Source organism: Cupressus sempervirens, chromosome 8 (genome assembly GCF_028749045.1).
Source record: "Cupressus sempervirens isolate cs-2001-9-10 chromosome 8, ASM2874904v1, whole genome shotgun sequence".
NCBI lineage: Eukaryota > Viridiplantae > Streptophyta > Pinopsida > Cupressales > Cupressaceae > Cupressus > Cupressus sempervirens.
This window is the reverse complement of record NC_143125.1, coordinates 581,431,634-581,453,780: the sequence shown is the minus strand read 5'-3', so window position 1 is coordinate 581,453,780 and position 22,147 is coordinate 581,431,634. Positions and strand designations below refer to the sequence as shown.

The 22,147-nt window shown below is 37.0% G+C and overlaps 1 protein-coding gene across 1 annotated transcript in view; it reads left to right on the top strand.

Annotated features, from left to right (window-relative positions):
- The window catches only part of LOC149543760 (pectin acetylesterase 3-like), a 182,433-nt gene that overhangs the window by 144,245 nt on the left and 16,041 nt on the right, over positions 1 to 22,147 (top strand). The window lies entirely within an intron of this gene.

Below are 22,147 nucleotides of genomic sequence, written 5' to 3'. Positions count from 1 at the left end.
GAACAAATGTAGATCGGCCAAGGATGTCTGTTGAACCTGTTCCATTGAACCATCTGTCTCCTCAACTGACAAAGAGACCTCCACTAATTGCTGTTCATAAGGATCCACAATCATGCCAACCTCGAAAGATTGATCATGTAGAGAATGGACATGAGGGTCAGAGTGAGCCCTCGCAACAACTGTAGAAGGATCACCTTCATCAATGAGAAGATGTAAGTCCTCAAGTCTGTCTCCCAAGTGAACTGAAGCTGGAGTTGGAAGACGAGATGTACCATGTTGAGTTGGACCTTTCACTGTGGCAATGTAAGCATGTGGACTGGACTGATGTGACCTCTCACTGTAACTGTCAACAGAACCCCAAATGTTTGAACCTGTTGAAGCACTATCGTTGGTGTCACTATCAGTTTCCACTGTGTATGATGTGTAGAGAGGAGTAGAGGACAAGTTGGGAGAACTTTCCTCAAAGTGAACATCCTTCTCCACAAAGATCTCGTATGTCTTGGGATCCATAAGTCTATAAGCCTTCATATTGTCTTCATAGCCGATGAAGGTACAAGGCCTAGGTGCCAGTGCCTTTCAACTCTTGGGAGATACGTTTGCCCATGCTGGACAACTGAAGACTCTAAGGTGACTCACAACTGGTTTTCTGCTGCACCATGCCTCAAAAGGAGTCTTGCCATCTAAGGCTAGATGAGGAGACCTATTAAGTATGTGAGTAGCACTGCTAATGGCTTCAACTTCAAGTGTAGGATTGAGAGACCTGGCCTTAATCATGCAACTTGCCATGGTCATGAGAGTCCTAATCCTCATAGCTGCAACATCTATCTTATGCGGACTAAATGCTAGTGAATTCTGAAGATTAATCCCCTCAATTCTGCAAAAGTTCTTAAGTCTTCTGGCTACATATTTGTTCTCATTGTCCATCCTTAGTACCTTGATGGCTTTTCTTGACTTGCGTTCAACATGAGTCTTGAAATCTTGAAGCTTATGAGCCAAGTCATTCTTATGATGAAGGAAGAAGACCCAAGTGAATCTTGAAAAGTCATCAACAAATGTGAGTATGTAGCGGCCTTGGTTGACTGAAGTCACTGCAAAGGGTCCTGCTAAAACCATGTGAACTAGCTGAAGAACAACTGGAGCTCGAGAAGACTTCCCTTTATCATACTTCTTGAGATTCATATCCACTGAACAAGATGAACATTCTCCCTTAGAAAAGTTGATGTTAGGTAGACCTTTGACCATGTGTTTTGAGCAAAGTTGCTGAAGAGAGCGGAAGTCAAGGTGACCAAACCGCTCATGCCATAAGTTGATGTTTGAAGTAGAGTGAGTTCACAAGGCTTGCGAAGGACTCTTAGGCACAAAGTGGCAGAAGGAATAAAGCCTCTTGTCATCATTGACTTTCCCCACTGCGACCAATGAATCATCTTTAAGACTTCGCACCATCACTAAATCTGGAAGGAACTCAACCTTATGACCATCTCCAAGGTGAGTGATTTGGTAAACTGATAGGAGATTGGAGCTAAGATTTGGAACGTAGAGAACATCTTTGAATTCCCCATTTTCCATTTCCACATGTCATTTCCCTTAAACTTCCATCTTAGTATCATCTCCCATGAAGATGTGTGGTACCTTTGACTGCTTCAATGAAGAAAAGTTTTCCTTTGAAGAACCCATATGATAGGAGGCACCTGAGTCAAGTATCCATTCTGAAGAAGAACTTGTGTTTTCCATAAGTGCTTGACCTTTATCCTTCGAAGAGGTTGGAGTAGAATCCTTGGAAGTACCTGGCACTTGAATCTTGTTCTTCTTGAGTAAATTTTCTAACTCATCGATTCTTTTTGTCTTGCAATGATGCTCATCATGATTTGGCTTTTTGCAGTATGCACAATTTTTTTTGTCCTTTTCATTACTTCCCTTCTTGTTTGAAGAAGTATTGCCTTGTTGAGAGGAGGATTGTTGGGTCTCAGATTGTGTTTTCTACTTCCACTGCTTCTTGTTGTTGTTGATTTTCCCCCCTTGACTTGATTTGTGATTATCACTAGCCACCCAAGGCTTTGGTCTTTGATGACTTGAGAAGTCCAAAATCTACCAAGTGAGATTGTTCAACAATCAACATGTCTGCAAATCCATCAAAGCAAGGCTTCTGGTAAGTAGATCCCATGGTCAACCTGTGAGTATTAAAACTCGAAACAAAGTTGGCGTACTCAGAAGGTAACCTGTTCAGGATATGATGAATCAACCTGTCATCCTTCATGGGATTCCCACAATCTTTGTGGAGTGTCCTATACTCATTGACTTTGATGATGTAATCCTAAATTGTGTCATAATTCTTAGGATCCAAGAGAAGTAGATTATCCTCAATCTGAAAACCCTTTTCTTCATCCACCTTACCATACAACTGTTCAAGTTTATCCCAAGCTTCTCTAGAGTTTGAACAATTTTCAATGTGAAAGAGAAGATCCCCATGTACACAACTACTAATAACTCCTAAAACCTGTTGGTCTTTAATTTGCCAATAACTGAGTTTTTTAGCATTAGTAGGTTTGGTAATTGTACCATCAACATAAAGACTATATCCTTTTTCCATTAATCTACTCCATGCAATATCTTTCCAGGAAGAATAGTTGCGTGAAGTTAGAGGAGGACATTTAAAACCCATGATGCAAAAAAATGAAAAGAGCACAAAATAGAGACACAAAAACATAGTACATCCCCCCCCTTTTCACTCAATCAAAAGACCCCCCCAAAAAAGATGCTTTTGGCACTTTATAAGTAATGCATTTACAATGGGCCACTTGTCAAAATGAAAAAAGTGGACTTTATGATTTTGCTTTTACAATTGCCTTATGAGGCTTAGTTTTACAAGAATTCTGAAAAAGAATCAAAGCTAACAATGCCGAAAAATGCCTAATTCTTAAAGTGAGAAATTGGTCCACACAACCGTAGAATCTGACTTCAGATCTGGAAAGTAGACAAAAAAATACACACTTTCAAAAAAAATAGAACCTGAAAAAATGACTAGATGTGCCCGTACGGAGTTTCTGAAGTTGCAAAACGCATGATTATGCAGGTACAGTCGCCAAAAAACACAATTTTTGCAAAATCTGTACACAAAACCAGAAAAAAACACCACCACTGGAAAATTCAAGAAATTCTACCCAATTTTTTTAAAAAATTGCACCTGAATTGGAGTACGGATGTCTGAGATATGAGCTCGCGAAGTCAGGTTGCCAAACTAAAAAGCAATCTGGAGAGGGATCTGGAACAAAACTGCAAGTATAAATTTGACGGTCAAAGGGTCATCACTATAGTTGTAAAATGCTTGGAAATGACGATCAAACGATCGTCAATTTTAAGATAGTATACTGATGACGTCAGCAAAAATTTAGCGTCGTGGGTTGACATGGCAGTTGAGTCAATGTTCGTACTGTACGAAACGTACGGATGCTGATGTGTGCATGTCCAGCTTGCGACTGACGTGGATGCTGATGTGTCAATCCATTCAGATGATGAGTGGGCGGATGACTATTTGCTAAGGTGGCTAGATTTCAGCCATGTGTCAGGTGGGTATTGGGCGGTTTGCGGATTTGGTGCCTAGCGCAGGAAACATCCTGGGACCAGTGGAGAGATGCCACGTGGTGGAGAGACTTAAACGTTGCGTGAGAGTTTAAAAAAAATTGGCGCTAGTTTTTAAAAGTGCAGAGGTCGAAATTAAAGAACAGCGGCGCTGGATTTGGAAACCGCAAGCGAAGGTAAAAAATAGCGAGAGGCGGTTAAATATGCCGGAATCTTGGTCGGATATTCATTATTTGTCAGAATCTCCAAAAAGAAGTGTCGGGAAGCAAAAAAGGTTGCCGCAAACTTGTAGATTTCCAAATGCTACATGGGCTAATGGTGAACGGGCACGTGGCTGTGAGCGGTAGGTTGTGTCGCAGGTCGCAGATTTAAAAAAGCACCAAAAACCAGCGTCCTTGTCGGAATATACAATGAAGATGTTGCCGGAGTTTGTGAGAATAGTCCCACATTCAACGTGGGTGCACTATGTGCGCTATATAAAAGTCTAAACCCGCGAATGGAATGCAAAATGAGTTCGGCCGCCGATGCAGGGACTTGGTCCGCGGTGAGGTTGAGTATAGGGCCAGTCGCTAGGTTTTCTGGGCTGGCCGAAAAATGTTGAATGTTTGTTGCGAGTTAATTGTTCGACCACTGTGATGTGAGCGGATTTAATAAAATTCCCCTGTGAACACAATATAAATACCTCCAAATGGCAAATCCGAGATGTCACAGCCCGGGTCTACTAAAAAAATTTCTTTGCCGGAAATTAAATCCGAATAATTCTGATGAAAATTATAGAGAAAAATGACAAATTCGGAAAATGAATTAAAAAGATCTGCAAATGACCATACCCGAATTGCAAATCGAGGCCTCCAGGGTCCGATTTGCAAAAAAAATTGCCTCATAGTCGACTGTGGGCCAAAGTAGGCGTGTTTATAGTCGATTTTCACCAGTTCAGCGTTCCGGATGCAATGGCGAGGTTAGATCTGGCTCTAGACGCTCCCAATTTCTGCAGCACTCAGAATTCGAGTTAAGGTGATGAAGCAAACGTGGTCTCGAACGGCTATATGATTAGAAAATCTCCAAGTTGCTCTGATACCATGTAAGAATTTGCCTAAGGGGAAAATTCACCCAGGAACTAAGAACTCGAACAGAAGCACACAGTAGACCAAAGAGAGAGAGTATGATCAGAATGACAATGTATTCAATATGCCATCATTAAGAGTACACTAGGAGTGCCTGTATATAAAGGCCTCTCATGAAGCACCTAGAATTTCTCTAGAAACAACCAGAAGATAAAACAACTAAGCACCTTATCCAACATTCTAGATGAATGGATAAGAATGACAAAGTGTCATATGTGCGTAGAAGATTCCTGTGTTGTAGACAACATTTTCTTAAAAGAGGTGTAGACCCCTGTGATGTTATCATGACAACTCACAAGAATGCACAAACTCCTAAGTGTCTCACAAATAAAATAATGCAAAATAAATAAATAATGCATTAACCTAAGTAAACTTAAGTAAGTGTAATAAGTAAATACTTATTTACACCATCAGATTTGAGGCACTAAACAGCCTCGTACGGTTCTGAAAAATGTGGGACAAGTGAAACTGATCCTCAAACATAGAGAGCGCTTAGAGAGCTTTCCAAAAATGTGAACAATTCGTCAATCGAAGCCCCATATCAAATGTTATGCCTCTTGGAGGTTGGACTACCATTTCTAAATGCTTCTAATTTTGCACGAACTTTTGACATGTCTTCTAGTACCTTCTGCTTTGGTGGTGGATGCCAAATTGCATATTCTGAAATGTATTCCTAGCCCTAAACCTAATTTGGGTTACTCAAGGTCATTTCTTGCATTGTAAAGGCAAATTTTGTGGAGTTTGGGAGACGGTACTATGAGAAGGGTTTTTCTCCATAATCTGATTATGTTGTAAGCCCACAGGGCATATAGTTGAGTTTGTTTTTGTTGTAATGCATGTACTAGCATATCATTTCTGGTAATAAAAGTCTCCTTTCATGTTGTGTTCACATTGTCTTGGGTTTTGCCTTCATCAATAATGAATGTACTAGCATATTACTTCTTATAATAAAAGTCCCCTTTCCTGTTGTGTTCACTTTGTCTTGAGTTGTGCTCTCATCAAGTGGTATCGGAGTGGTCCTTTGTTAGTGGTATTAGAACCGTCCTTTGTTAGTGGTATCTGAGCAGGATTTCCTGAGCGTATGGACAAATCACCGACTATGAGTTAATTTGCACCAAGACCTTGGGTTAGGTGAAGTTTGTCAAGAAGTAGTTCTTGATTGTGTAGACAGATTGTTGACTATGAGGCAGTTTGCATGAGGTGCGTGTATTGCACATAGTTTGTCTTATTAAGACTTGATTATGGACAAGAGAAAGAAGAAGATGACTTTTGTGATTGGATGGATTATGATGATTCCTAGACTTGGGAGGTTTAGAAATAAAATGCAAGAACAAATATTTTTGGATTTGTAGTAGCAAATGAATGAGTTAGAAGAAGAGTTGCGAAAGAGAAGACTTCTTCATCAGAAAAGAGATGTCGACAATTGTTTAAAAGCATAAAAGAAAGAAGATCCAATGGAGTGTAACACATGCAATACAACAGAAGAGCAAGGGGATGAAGATGAAAAGATTTCTGAGCATGAAGCTGAAAAAGATGAAAAAGAAGAGGAAGAGCACAAAGATGATAAGATTTGTGAGTTAGATGATTAGAAGACTATCGTAGTAGAGGAAGAGTACAATGCCTTGGTTGGAGATCGAACAAGTGAAGCAGTTACATGCCTTGTTGACGACACAAAAGAAAAAAATAAAGATGATGGTGTGGAAGAGGTAATTTTTTATGAATGGTGGTATGTTGAATTTGAGATGAATTTGAAAGATGATGATGGTTTACATAAGGATCTTGTAAGTGATATTTGGTAGGCAAAGGAAGATTTTAGAGGGTTTATTATAGATGTGTTAGACTCTACAAGATTGGAGGAGAATGAGAGTTATACTTGGATAGAGATAATTGTAGAGGAGTTTTATCGGTAGCAGATACTTGTTCCAGCTAGGTGTTGGAAAAGAAGAAAGAAGGAAATAAATTGGCAATAGATATTTGTTCTTGCTAGGTGTTGGAAGAGAAGAAAAAAATTTCAGCAATAGCTACTTCATTTTGTGAATCCATGTTCACAAAAAATTTCCTACCACGAGTGTCCAATGTAGGAGCATGTTGCATCACAAAATAAAAGAGGGTATGATAAAAAAAAATTAAATTAAATGTGGAGAGAGAAAGTTACCAAAATTGGAGGAAAAATAATACAAAAATTTAAAATGGAAAAATTGAAGAAAAAGACTTTTTCATTTACCAAGGTGCATAGGTGGAATAAAAGAAAAATATATAGAAAAAGGTGTCATTTAATTTATCAAGGTGTGTAGGTGGCAGTTTAGAAGTTTGTGGAAAGTTCCTTAAATCATGCATTTAATATTTGTTGTGAACCACAAAGATAATTTAATTTTTTGATTGGCCACATAGTGGTGCTTAGTTGTACTTGGGTTGGAATTTAGTATTTTTTGTAAGGTAACTGCATTTACCTTTTATCCCACATTGTTTGTGTTTGTAATATCTTGACTAGTAAGTGACTAAATAAGTAAGGCATGTGAACATTTATAAACAAGATTTGGAGGTGAAAGATCTTAGTGTGTACGATCTTAGGATGAAGACTCTTCTTGGTGAAATTCTTCAAGTGAAAGCTCTTTGATTGTAAACCCTTCTTGTAGAAGCTCTTGATGTTCAAGCTAGTTGGAAGCTCTTAGTGGAGTAGCTCTCTTATATTGTAAGAAGTTGGAGTTCTCTCATGTTGAAGAACTTGTAAGTATCTTCAAGTTTAATAAAAGCATGCTTTGTGAAGCATTTTGTCTTCTCTGTCTCCATATTGTTTTGTTTTTTTGTTGCAAGTTGGTAAGGGTAGAGAAACCCTTCGTTAGTGGTATCAAAGCGGTCCTTCGTCATGAATGCATAGTATAGTCTTCGAAAACATAGCACCTAGCAAGCCACCCCGTAGACGTTTCAAACACACCACTGAATTAGAAGGTGCAAAAGTAGGCATCAGAACTCTAATTAGACACCCTAAGCAATTGAAGGATGAGATTGAGAAATCTACGAAGGAATTACTTGATACAGGATATATAAGACCAAGCTCAAGTCCATTTGTGTGATCCATAGTTTTGGTAAAGAGGAAGGATAGAACATTAAGAATGTCCATTAATTACCAAGCATTAAACAAAAAGATTATAAAAAACACACATCTTATACCCAAGATAAGGTTACCACCAAATAAGTGTTTAGGAGCATGACATCCACAAGAGACTTTCTGATGCCATTTTGGCGATTATGAATTTTTGGTCAATACAATTGCACCTACAAGTTTCCAATCTTGTCTAAAACACTTATTTAACTAACAATTAAGGAAATTCATACTAGTGTTTTTTAATGGCTTCCTTATATATATAATTGGGAAGAACACTTTAATAAGCTAGATGAAGTTATGGAGACAATGGAAGTGTAGTCCTTATATGCTAAAGAATTTTAATGCGAGTCCAAGTACATCAAGACAAGATGCAAGACATATTGGATTCACCTCCACCTAAACCCATGATTGAATTGTATAGGTTCTATGGGTGGTGTAGCTATTATAGAAAGTTTCTCAAATGATTTTCCCATATTGGGACACCCTTGACAAGACTGACAAAGAAGGGAGCTTTTAATTGGACAAATGAGAAAAAAAAAACATTTGACAAATTGAGGAAACCATAAGCAATTGCCCAGTCCTACCGTTTGGCAATTTTATATCCCAGATGTCCTAGGATGTGATGCTTATGATGAAGGGATATGATTAGTTTTGATGCAAAATGGGCACCCTATCACTTTCAAAATTAGGAAGCTAAAAGTTGAAGGATTATACTCCACTTGGGACAAGAAAATGCTTGCCATAATGCATACATTGACTAAATTTCAACAATATGTAATTCATCAGAAGTTTGTCTTTAGGATTGATTATAATAGTTTGAAGTATATTTTGGAGCATAGTTCAAAATCTTGATCTTTGCCACTTATCGGTGAAGCAAAAAAAAAAGTCATTGGCAAAAATGAAAAATTAATTAGAAATACAAATTTTAAAATAAAAATTAAAAAGGAGATGCATATAATGATTCAGTAAATGAGTAAACAAACCAAATAAGCTGATCTAGATATATATAAATACAATACGTAACAAAATCACATCCTTATGTGGAATGGCAATGACTAGCAGAGATAGTCAAAGACTCTAAACTCTGAATAAAACTTAAAATAGCAAATTGTCTTTGTAAAATGATAAGAAAATACAAATGTCAAGTACAATATGAAAGTAGTCTACATCTTCCTCCTCCCCTTCCCAATAGCTCTAGTAGAAACTAGGCGACTTCAAATCCACTTGCAATCGATCTACGAGGCTGCCAAAGATTCTCTTCACCAAAACCCTTCTCTCTTCTAGACACTCAAAATTGCAGAATAAACAATGATTGGGCAAGTCATGGGGCATCCTAATTTTATTAATGGCACCCACGAGAAGTAGTTAAATTATTGTGAGAAGTTCACTATTTATCGCAGAGAAGTGGCCAACTTCTCAGCAAGAATTTAAGATCTTCTCAACATCAATTTCTCAAGTGAAAACCATAAGTTTTCTTGTTTTGAAAAAGTTCTCGCGAGAAGCAAAGATATTTGCTACTTCTCGAAGAGATTTTAATCTATGTTTGGAGCATAAAGCTCTTAGTAAAAGACAACAAATGTTGGTTTGTAAGGTAGAAGTTTATGATTTCAATATTGAATATATAGAAGGAAAGAGAAATGTACTTGTCAATTCCTTATCCCAAAAATTAACTATTTGTTCATTATTCATAATCTCAAATGACTAGAAAACTCATCTCATTATAGAGTATCCTAAGAATAGGTTCTCAACTAATCATGGAAAAACTGAAGATGACCAATACAAGGTAACATATGACATTGTGTATTATTATAATAGAATCTACTTAGCATTTGAATCAAAACTTTATCAAAATAAGATAATTATTATTCCTTATTTTATGGTCAGTATTGTACAATCTATCTATATATATATATATATATATATATATAGTGTATAATTCTACGATTGTTTTGTAAAAGAAAAATTTGCCTCTTTGTAATCTATAAGTGATCGCCTAGTCAGTCATTCAATATTTTACCAATTACTTTGGTAATATGGGATCAAAGCAGAAATACAAAGATTTATTTTTGTAAAATAAATTTCAATCAATTTTTTTTAGTTTTTTTGAAAAATAATTTGTTTATTCTAGGGGCATATTTTCAATCATGAGCTAAGGTTTTTAAGGTAAGTTTTCTATAAAATGTGGATCTTCTATTCACATTAAGGTTTTCTTGCAAATTTTGGTGGCTTCCCATCTGTGATTAATGAGCTATCTGCTCAATTTTTAATCTATCCTTTGCTTGTGTTGTTGATACAACCAATTATCTATTCATTTTTTATTCTACAACCATTTCCTTTTGTCATTTCTCTGAATCTCAATGTGGGTTTACATTTTTTCAATTCATAATCGAGGCTTGCATGCTTGGTGCTTGTTTTGTTTGCTCACATTTGTTTTTGTGATGTGATTTTTGCAAATCACAACTATTTTTTAAGTTTTTTCCCAACTTGATTCTTGATTTTATTTTTATTCACACGACCTTTTCGTTGGTATTTTTTTTCTTGCAAATGTCATTTTATGTAGGTTCTATTAAACTCCTATTCGCACAGCTAGGGCTTTAAGTATGATTGACAATTTTTTGTGGCTATTCAACTCTTCTTCAATGTTGTTGTCTAGGGGTTTTTTGCAATCTTTTGATTTTTAGATTCAATTCTACTCTAAGGCTTATTTTTTCAGCTTGCTAGGGTTTCATCAAAACCCTTTAAATTTTGGTCAAATTAAATTTTTAACTACATATATTTTATGGGGTTTTTAAGAAGATTTTAGGTTCTTCGACAATTTTTTTGGGTCTACAACTTGGGATTTGTGCCAACCATACTTTATCTTTCTTAAAGTCAGTACAATGCCTTGGGTTCAACACATTATTTTGCACCACTTTAGAAATGACATATTTGATCAAACTAAACAACAAAAACTATAACTCATGTAAGTAGATGATGATGAAGTTTTTTAATTTTGTCACCTTGATGAGCTCATTTTGGGCAAATACTCTCATACTAAAGTTGAACAAGGTTTGGATATTTTTTTACGAGTGCAACTGAGAAGCAATGATGCTTATCAAACTTTCAGTTACAAATGATCAGGTGCCACAAGTTCCATCTAATGAGACAACTATAGAGATTATTACTCTTTTGAAGGATCTCCATGAAAAATTAGATAAGAGTTTTGCGTTCTTCTTTAGGAAGTCGCTATTTTCTATCATGCTGGATGAGTGCATGTCCTTATAGGAGTATCCGGCAAAGATTAAGAACATCAGAGATTAGTTGAAGGCCATTGAGCAAAAAGTCGAGGAAGAGGATATAATAGTTATAACTTTGAAATGTCTTCCTAAATCCTATGAGAAATTCATGGAAACTCTTGACAGTATTGCAATTGATGTTGACTTAAAGTTTTTGGACTTATGCATCAAACTTCTACAAAAAGGTCATTGATAACAACAATTTGGTAGCAGTGCAACTTCATCCTCCTTAGAACAATCCTTCACAACCAAATCATTTCACAAGGATAAATGGGAAAGCCTAATACTTCTTGTAGAAAGGTTTGAGTCAACCTCAAGATAGCTCAAAGAATGAAAAAAATCTCAATGTAAGAACTACAATACATTTGGTCATTTCATACAAGACTACCAGAGTTGGATTGCTTTTGAATAGTGGAAGCAGGGAGGGTCTTAGACTAAGGCTAGTCTTGCAAATAACTCAAAGCAAAATGAATTTACATTTTATGTCTTCATGGAAAAGCAACTTGTAAATCATGCAAAATATTCTACTTAGTATATAGACTCTAGTGCCTCTTAACACTTAACTCATTAACATGATTGGTTGAGATACTACTCGTCTTTTACTATTTCATTCATTTTTGATGGAGGAGAATAATATGTAGTTATCAACAAGGGCAACATTTAGATCTAGTTTGGTGGGAGGAATCTCATATTCTTAAATGTATACTACATTCTTGGTATGGAGCTTAGTATTTTCTTTGTGAACTACATTAGCAACGTTATCCTTTACTGTAGCAAGATTCTCCTCATCTTAGTGTGGTTTTCACTTTACACAAGTGTTATATTGTTGGTCTTGTTATATTGTTAGGAGGAACGTTTCCCCCTGACGGCCAAACCTTGGCATAAGGATTTTGACCCACTTACAAAATCTTTCAATAATATCCCTGCTTGGGTTAGGCTTCTGAATCTTCCCATGCATCTCTGGTTGGATTCTGTGTTGGAATCTGTTGGGGAGGCTCTTGGGGATTTTCAGATTGTGGATACGGCGACCTCTGATGTTCTTCATTCGACGTTTGCGTGCATCCTAATTGAGATGGATGTCTCTAAGGGTCTCCCTGAGAAGATTTTCCTGGGTTCTCTGCGGGGTACCTAGAATCAGATTCTGGATTAAGAAGGTCTTCCCTTCCGATGTAGGAAATGTCACATGACTAGCCATGTGGTGGTTCGGTGTTCTTCTGACAAGGCAAGATCAAAGCGAACTCTTTCCTTGTGGGTGAGTGTTTCTAATAAGCATTACACTGTTACTAAAACTTCATCTATTTGGGAACAAGCTACTGAGGTGTCTCTTGCTTATGATGGTTTAGGAGATACTACTCCTGATGTTCTAGATCAGCTTGTTTTGGAGGAGGCTCTTGCTTCCCAGATTGTTGGTCCTGTTGTCCTGAATATTGACCCTTTTCAATTTGTTGTCTTTGGACTTGTTGTAGTCTCTGGACTTGCAATATAGAATGTTTTGGATTTGGGTTCGCCCAAATTGGCCTCTTCTAGGAAGAGTGTTTTGTTGGATGATACTTCTTCTTCGGTCTGGCATGTGGATTCCTTCGTTTCTTCAGGGGATTGGCAGAACGATGCGGCTAAGCTAGAGGATGGATGGACAGCGGTAAAAGGAAAGAATTCTAAGTACTCCATCCCTCCTCTAGATAAGAATTTGCAGTCCTACAAGGGAGATTCTAAATCTAAATCTTAATCTTAAGCTCCCTTGTTGAGGATTGATGTTTGTTGTGGTGGGAATTTGTTGGTTGTTCCCTATCTTTGTTTGGTGACTCACACTGTTGTATTTGGGCCTTATATTGTTATATCTTTAGATTTGATGTACAAGTCTTTGGGTCCTTTCAAAACCTGTTTTTACCTAATCAAAACATAGCATCTCAACTACTAGTAATGAAAACAAAATTACTAGCAACTTGCATATTATTATTCCTACTAAAAGCCATATAAACATAAATACTTAAACTATTAACAACATATCTAATGTAATTTGTACACTAAAAAGTATAAAAGGCTTTAAGGCTTATTGATTAGACCAAGTAATTAGAAGTTGGTGTGTACCAATAAACGACAATCCAGAGTATATAAGAAAAGGTAAAATATAATAAAGGCCTAAACTTTGGCCTTTTCTTTTCCCTTCTTCACCAGCAACACCTTAGCCCAATCATCAACAGGGAAACCATACAATTTCTTTGAGTTCTCCTCGCTAATGCCTTCCTCTTCATTTTCCTAGTACAATAGCTAGAGAATGGTTGTAGTAGCATGCAAGGTCACCTTTAGTGCAAAGTTACAGAGAGTGCTAAAATTCTCATCCATTGGAGTGATGTGGACATTAAGGGCCTCCATCTCTGGTTTAGTATCCTTAAACAAACTCGACAACTCTTGGGAGCTAACACAATTTCCTTAGTCACCTCCGATGCTTGAATCTACATCACAACAAGGTTAGCAGAAAACATATTCTTTTAATTTTTCTCCATCCTCACAAGGGAGGTAGCCGTCATCGTAAAGGAATTGTTAGCTTTTCCAAGAGAAGGGACAACATTGGAAGTGAAGTCCACAATGTTCATAGTGAAGCTAGCAAACACATGAGTAGTGTCCTGATTGACTTTCTTCTTTTTCCTAATTTTAATCTCCTCTGAAACAGAGATATTATACTTTGCCCCTCTGAAACAGAGCTATTATACTTTGTCCCTATTTCTATGTTCTCTTCCTCCTTTCCCATTCTCTTTTCTCATTCTTCTCCTCACTATCTCCTGACCCCATCACCTCCTCATTAATCTTGAAATTTCTATAACCCTTCTAGTTCTGTTTGGCCCTACTTTTGACTAGCCTACCCTACCTCCTACATCCACCTTCATTATCGTCTTCAAAATCAACTAGGTCAATATCCACTAAATTTTCCTTTTTTGACTTTTGCTTGCTTTGGGTCCCATCCAAAATTTTATTCTTCTCTTTTGGATTACTAGATGGGGTGGAAGAAGGGGAAGACAAGGGGGTGTGGATCATAGAACAACCCCCACTAGTGCCAGTAGGATAATGTGAGCCCTAGTTATTAACTAAGCCAACACAATGGGGAGGAGCAAGGGATAGATGAAAGTTATAGAGCTATAGGATAAGACCCTAATTCAAAAATCTTTTTCCTTTCTTCCATCTATCCCTAAGCTCAGACACAGTAGCTACAAGATCATGTAAAAGAAAGAACATAATAGAAACTTTGTCATGGTGCCTAAAACAGTTGAGGAGAGGGAAATAATAATAGTAATAGACACCAAATGTACCTTCAAAGCTCCGATATTTCATGAGCACAAAACATACCTCATTCTAGGGGAGCGGGAGGTCTTCATGATTGAACCCACCTCTAAATCTCATAGGTTCTTCATCTTTTTTGAAGAATCTATTTAGGCTCATCTCATCAGTAACCTTTGTAACCTTCTACCATTTATGACCATCCATAGACAAATTAGTAGCCATGGCAATAATCTCCTCGTTGTCATGAAAGGAGATGTCATTTATGGTGACCCGTCTCTCCGTCCAAGAATCAACAAATTGAGATGAAATATTATCATCATATCCCGCCATAGCCTCCATGAAAGGAACTACGCCTCACTCATACAATGCCATCCAAGTAGAAGGTTTTTTAATATAGTCTTCAATCATGGATGGCTCAATGCGCACCATGTCACCACCCATTTAAGAATCCTAAATAGACTTCTCTAAGAACTCCAGATTGCTAATTCTAGAAATGCCCTTACTCCCTCTTCTCTTGTTTAGAGAAAATCTTCTCGTATGTTGCTTCATAATGAAGTTAAAAGGCTTTGTCAAGTTGCTATAGTTATAACAAGAAGTGAAAGTAAAAAAATAGTCCATTTGACAAAAGGTTAACACATGTTTATTGCCTTTTGTGCCTTCATTTAAATCACAAGCAGGCCTCTGAAGATCATGCTTAATAAGTCAAACTAAAAGGGTACTGAAAGGATTTTTTTTTTCTTTTGACAAAATCTCCCATTATCTCCTTCATTGCCCAATGATTAAATCTCATAATGTCAGCATTGTATTGATTCCAATTCCCCATATCATATTTTATATTACACCATTTAATCTCTGTGTTCAAAATATGAATTCAAATCAACATCTTGCTTAAATGTAAGTACCACCCACATAAACCAATAATAGAGAACCCTTCTAAAATTGTTCATCATTCCCTTGGTATTATATTTTTTTCCTTCTCAATAAGGGCATGAGCCTCAACTAGAAGGGAGTCCATTTGTCTGCAACATCTTAAACCTTGGACATGCAGCCCAAAGCTTGCCATAGTGTCTGCTATCACATGCCCTCCTTATAAGTGTGTTGTGAATCTTAGCGATCCAACTTTTTGAGGACATTCCAAATATCTTCCATGATGCCATTTACTGACCAACTTGAGTCCATACCCCCTTTTATCCTTTCCACAATCACCTTAGAGACACCTTCTATTCTGACATGCTTCCATCCTAAGCTGACAATCAACTTTAGCTCCTAAAAGATCACCATGGATTCTGCCACATTGTTAGAAGTATTGCCTAAGCTGCCCACGTGAGCCATCGGCTGGTGACCAGTCGAGTCCTTAACAATAACTCTTCTCGCAACACATCCATTCCTAGAAGCACCATCGAATTTTAGTTTTACCTTTGGATGAATGAGGGTCTTCCATTTAGTATTCCTCCTTATTGTCAACTTCACAGAAGATCCAGTTGTTCCTCTCTTTCTAAATTCCACAACAAATATGAGGAGGAATTATCTTCCATAGCAGTCTAATCAGAGAGTGAAGGAAGGGGCAATCCCAACATGCAATAAACTATTGTAAGTCATTTTGAAAAACCCACTCCACATGAAATTTCTATATTAGAGGGCTCAATTTAAGAGTACATTACAAATTTCAAATGCTTTTGGTATTGATTAGTGTTATGTCCATGAAGTGATTGCTTGTATTTTTTTATGGATGGAGTAAAGTATCCTCATAGGGGTTGGGTCAAAGATCTTAGCCCTAAGACTCTCCAAGAGGCCATCGAAAAATACCATGATATGCATTTTACTGCATCTAAAAGAAAAGAGAGGGATAAGCAGGGGAAAAAAAGTTGTGCTTTAGATGCAAAGAACCTTGGGAACCGAAGCATTCTTGTAGAGGCAAAGAAAAGGTCTATTACATAGAAGTGAGACCCAATAATGACGAAGAGGATAAACTTAATAATGACCAAGTTGAAAAACTAAAAGCAAAAGATATTTCTCTTAATGATGAGAAGGGGGTATAATTGCTAGTATATCTGAACTCTAAGGTATATCTCCTTTAATGTTTGCGGTATTTTGTGAGGATAAAAGATCACAATATTAATTGATAGTTGGGCAACACATAACTTTATTGAATCAACCTTGGTTCCTAAATAAGGTCTTTGCATAGTCAAACATAAAGATTTTAATGTGATGGTAGTAGATGGATACCAAATATCAAGTATAACTAAGGTTCCAAAATAAAGATCACCATTGGCAATCATATGATCATATATAATATCTAAATTGTGGAATTGGGTGATACTAATGCCATACTCGGTATCCAATTTATGATGTCCGTTGGTAAGTACACATAGAATTTCCAAACCATAGAATCCAAGCTCAAAGAGAATGACAAGAAGGTTATATTCAAGGGATTATTTGATGCTACTTCTGGAGTGGTGTCAACAAAGAAGATAAAGGCATACTTACTAGCAAAACACGAGGACACACCCCTCTCAAAACCTCAAAGTAACCATCTACGAGATGTTCCCACACTGGGTACTTGGAGTACTCAGGTACCCACACCTCTGCCCTCTCGTAGCCACGTTGTTTCCTAAATAAGTGCTTGAATTTCTATTTGATTTTTGATTTTTGAATGTTACTATTGGGTATGTACTATGCTACTACATAAAATGTTTAGTGGTTCTGGTTAGGGTTGTGATTTTACTATATTCAATTGTTTCAATTTGATAACTAGCATTTCAAGTTCTACATGTATACGATACAACACCCCTTTGTCCCATCATCGTCTCGTCATCATCACCCCATCATCTCAAAATTGAGGTTGTTTGTTCTTCATTCCTAAAAACTCATATTGGCATTTTGACGTAGTCTAGTGCTAGTGTTAAATCAATATTTAGGCACAAAGACGTGCAATGCAATGTATAATGTCTAGTTTAATTCAAAACAACTAACAAAAATCCTAAGCGCTATCATGATGGGGAATTGTAAACCATCCTGAATTGATGCAAGATGAAGTATGAAGTAACATGTGAAGAAACATGATTCAAGGAATGCATGTGAAGTAGTTCCCCTACTTTCAATATTGCAGACTTAACGAAATATCATGAATATGGTGCAGAGGAGGAGTTGATTGTGGAGCCATGTCTCATTCCTACTTCTGAGAAGGACATTGAAGAAATTCTAGATAGTTGTAATTTTGCATAAGCTAGCAGGGTTCTCAGCCAGTCTCCACCCTATCTTAGTAAGAAGAGGTCTATTAAGATCCACAATCTTTCTAATTCCCTACCCTCCCTTATTTCTAGGTTGCTAAGTCTATTTCTTTCCTCATTCCCAACCCATAAGAAGTTCCTTTGAAGTTTCTCAAGTTTCTGCCATACCTTGCGATATTTTTAAAAGAGAGAGAAAGTACACTGACATTCCTTGAAGAGATGTCGTAAGTAACTACACCTTTGTCGCACTACTAAAAAACTTACCCTTCCAACCATATGATTTCCTCTGCAATATCTACAATATAGTATACCAAAATTGGTTGGAAACTTCCTTCACCGTTAGTGGAAGACCACTGTAAGTGTCAGGAAGATCATCAGACTGGCAACCCAATATGTTCGTTATTTGTCTCTGAAGATTTCGCCGCGCATTGAAGAAATATATCTTACTCTTAGTAAAGTTTATTTGTTCTCCCAAGCTAGTAGCATAATCATCTTGAAGGTTATGTCAAACCTTAGCTTCTACCACTGAAGAACAACCATATAAAAAAATATCATCCACAAAAAAGTGCATGACTTTAGGCGATAACTCGTAATAGAGTTTTGGAACTGGCCAATCTAGAGAAAGACCTACACATAACTTCAATCACCATAATAAAAAGATAGGGGGATACATGTCACCTTGCCTAAGACCTCTTCCAACACCAAAGGGTCCCCAAGGAGTTACATTAATTGGGACCAAATAGTTGACAATTTATATCATTGTTTTAATCATGCCAATAACATTTTTATTAAAGCCTATCCTCTCAAATACTTCATAAAGACAGGTTCAGTTGACCTTATCATAAGCTTTGGAAATGTCTACTTTGAGGGCAATACCAGGATTTCTGCTCCTATCCATAGAGTGGATCACTTCATGTGTAGTTATCATAGCATCCAAGATTTTCTACCTAGAACAAAACCCTTCTGGGGGAACCAATGAAATCTCCCAAGAAAGGTTTAAGTATATTCCCAAGGATCTTAGATAATGCTTTATAGAATGTGTTGTAGAGACTAATGGATCTGAAATCCACAAGGACCTTTGGATCTGGAACCTTGGGCAACATGACAATATAAGTATTATTAAGCCTCCTCAATAACTTACCAGTTGTAAAGAAATCCCTTGCAACCCTTGTTAAATCCTTCTTAAGAGTCTCCCAAAAGTGCTAGAACAAAGTAGGTGGGAGCCCATCCTGTCTAGGGGCCTTATAGGCTTTCAATGAGAACACCACCCTCCTCACCTCCTCCTCTATAACTAGGCTGATTATGAGCTCATTATCCTCCTCCTTCGACACTCTTGGGAGAGTTTGGATAAGAATCTTACTTTTCACCACATCCATGTTCCTATTGTGACAAGCATGGGCCTTATAGAAGGTGGCAACCCATCTCTAAAGATCTTCTTGTTCTGTAAGAATATTGTTATTCCTGTCTTGCAGAGAAATAATAGTATATTTTCTCTAATGCTTTGGAGCAGATCTATAAAACAAATGTGGTATTGTTATCCCCCTCCACAAGCCATTGGATTGTAGATCTTTTCTTTCAGTACATCTCTTGTTTAGCAATAATTTCCTTCCATTGGGTCCTATAATCTTCTTCCTCTAGGATTTCAATAGAATTATCTCCCCGAGCCATAATATTTTTGAGTTTGTCTAAATTTGCCTCGATTTTCCCCTTCTTAAAATTTTCTCCAAAGGAGATTTTACTGCATCTTATAGCATTACTATTCACATTCTCTAGTTTTTTAGCCAGTCTATACATAGGAGTTCCTTCTATTCTAATGTCCCACCATTCTTCCACACATTGTTTGAAGTCAAGGTCTATCTACCACAGATCACTAAAGAGACCATCAAACCAATTAAACAATATTGTGGAGTGGTCAGAGATAGTCCTATGAAGAGTTGTCAAAGTAATTGTTATCAATTGTTGCTAGTCTGCTGAAACTAGGAGTCTTTCTAGTTTACCTTGTATAAGGTCCTATCCTTTTCTATTATTTGACCAAGTAAAGGGGCTCTCCTGCAAATCCACATCTATAAGGTCATTTTGATTTATAAACTCCACCAAATCTTGCATGCTTTCCTTGAAATCATTCACACCTCCCATCTTCTCAGAAGGGAAAAGGGGAGAGTTAAAATCACCCATGCACAAAATTTTTATTACCCTATTATTAGTCATACAAGTAGATATTTTCTCCCAAGTCTCAAGTCTTCTAGATCTTGTATTAGGATTGTAAATATTGATTATGCACCAAGAAGTATTGCTAACATAGAGTTCAATAGCAATAAATCTCTTTTTTCTTCATTACAGTTTTCCCAAAAACAATCCTTGGGTTTCAAAGGGTGGCCAATCCCCCTGAAGCACCATTTGCTTCATTGTAAATAGACATAGCATCAGGCCATATTCCTTCAACCAACTTAGAAAAAACTAAGGACAACATTTTCACTTCTTAGATAAGGAGAACATCAATCTTCAAAGAGAAAATTGTTTGTTTAAGGGCATATTGTTTTTGAGGTCCATTTAACCCTCTCATATTCCATGAAAGAAACTTCATTTCTTACCTTTCGAAGCACTAACCAAAGTCAATTGCCTGTCACTAGCAATTTCCTTTGCCATCTTCTTTGTGCTTGTACTTCTAATGGGTGGTCTATCTTGCTTGACCTCAATCCCCACATCAACTTTCTTACCTCCTCTAGTCTCTCTCTTTTGGACTTGCCACTCCCCAACATCACTATCGTGTGGAGAGGACCACCCACGAGATTAGTCATCTCCTTAAGAGGTGGTACCATGGGAGTCAAAAGAACTAGAGTTCCTTTTGGAGTAGAAGGGAAAACAATGTCCTCCTAATTATGTTGTTTTATAGCCACATTAGTGCCAACTTCCATAGTAGTATCCATGTTACCAACTACACCATGTTCATCTCTCTCACCATTTGATTCTTGGATATTCCCTTGTTCCAAAAGGGTATCCCCCTTTAAGGACTTTCTAGTCTTTAGAAAATCATCAATCCCTTGTGAAAAAGGATTGTCATCAATCTTATTCTCTTCAGTATTCTACTTGAGATCATCTTCTCCATTCAAAGGAGCCTAGTTGTTAGAGTTAACCATCAAAACAATCCCAACAACAAGGGAGGCAAGGACGATGATTCTCCTCACAATGTCGCCTTCGTAACAATTCCTGGAGAGCTGACCTTTTGTTTCTCCTTTTCCTGGAGAACCTTACAGTCAACAACATAATGCCAAACTTCGAGCAGTTGTGACAATACAGTCCTACATTTTCATACACTATAGATTGTTGTTTCTTCCCCCATTTGTGGTGAGGGTAACATAGTTAGGAAGAGCTTTGTTAATCGCCGCATTAACACAAAAGTAGACATACACTACTCTCGATTTGTGTAAGTAATAGTATCAACTTAGACATAATGGCCAAATGAATTGACTATCCAAATACAGTTTTTCTCATCCCAAAATTCTAAAGGCAAGCCAAGTAATCTTACCCAAACGGATGCTAGCCTGCATAACTCTGATGAATGATCAAACCGTAGGTGTTATTTAGCAACTACAAGGCTATGCTTCCCATAATAACAAGCCTTAGAGAGAATTATAGTCATATCCATCGAAGCAATAAGTTTAAATAAGAATATACCAATGGGGATAGCTGACACATTAACACTTCCCTTTTGTTTCCATTTTTGAGAAGCCCATTTGTAGACCATCTTAATCAAAGGCTTGAGGGCAATGAACCTACCCACTAAGCAAAGTTGCAAGGGAGAAGAGATTATGTCAACCACATTGTCAAGGAAGAAGATTTTTTGACCGTCTGCACCATGACAAATCTTGGTATCCTCAATGAGAATAGAGCAAGTGGATTTACCACCAAGGGCCCCCTTTCAGTCAGTAATTTTTTCAGATTCCCCCTTAGCCAACTCAGAGGGAACCATTGAAGACACTCCCAAGAAAGTGAAGTCATCATTCATTTTCAACATATATATAGTTCCTAAAAATCCGCCTACATCGCTAAATTCATTTGAGCTAATGAAACTACAGAAAATTAATTTTCTACGTTAAAAAAAAAAAAATGCATCTTTAATTAAAATAAATAGTTTTCCAATATATAACAAAACTTCTAAAATCTCATTTCTTAAAAAGTTAGTTATTAATAATGAGTTCAAGTTCACTCGATGCTTGTAGTTTTAGGCCTTCAATAGGAACTAATACTATGGATTAATTTACTAATTTATTATGAATAGTTTTATCGTTATTATCCATATAGAAATCCATACAATTATTTTAATGTGATGATATTAAGTTGTCATATGCGTTTAATATATGACCGTGGACATGTGTCTTCTTTTCAAGGACCTTTGCAAAACGAGGTGAACGTTCCCCAAATGGGCTCAAAGTACATCTTTGATCATTGATATATGTTGATGGAATGGTGGTCGACATGATGACTCATTTGTAGACTATAGTTGATTTAGATGTCGCACGTCCATTTGATATTTGTCACGTACATGTCATCATCATTAGT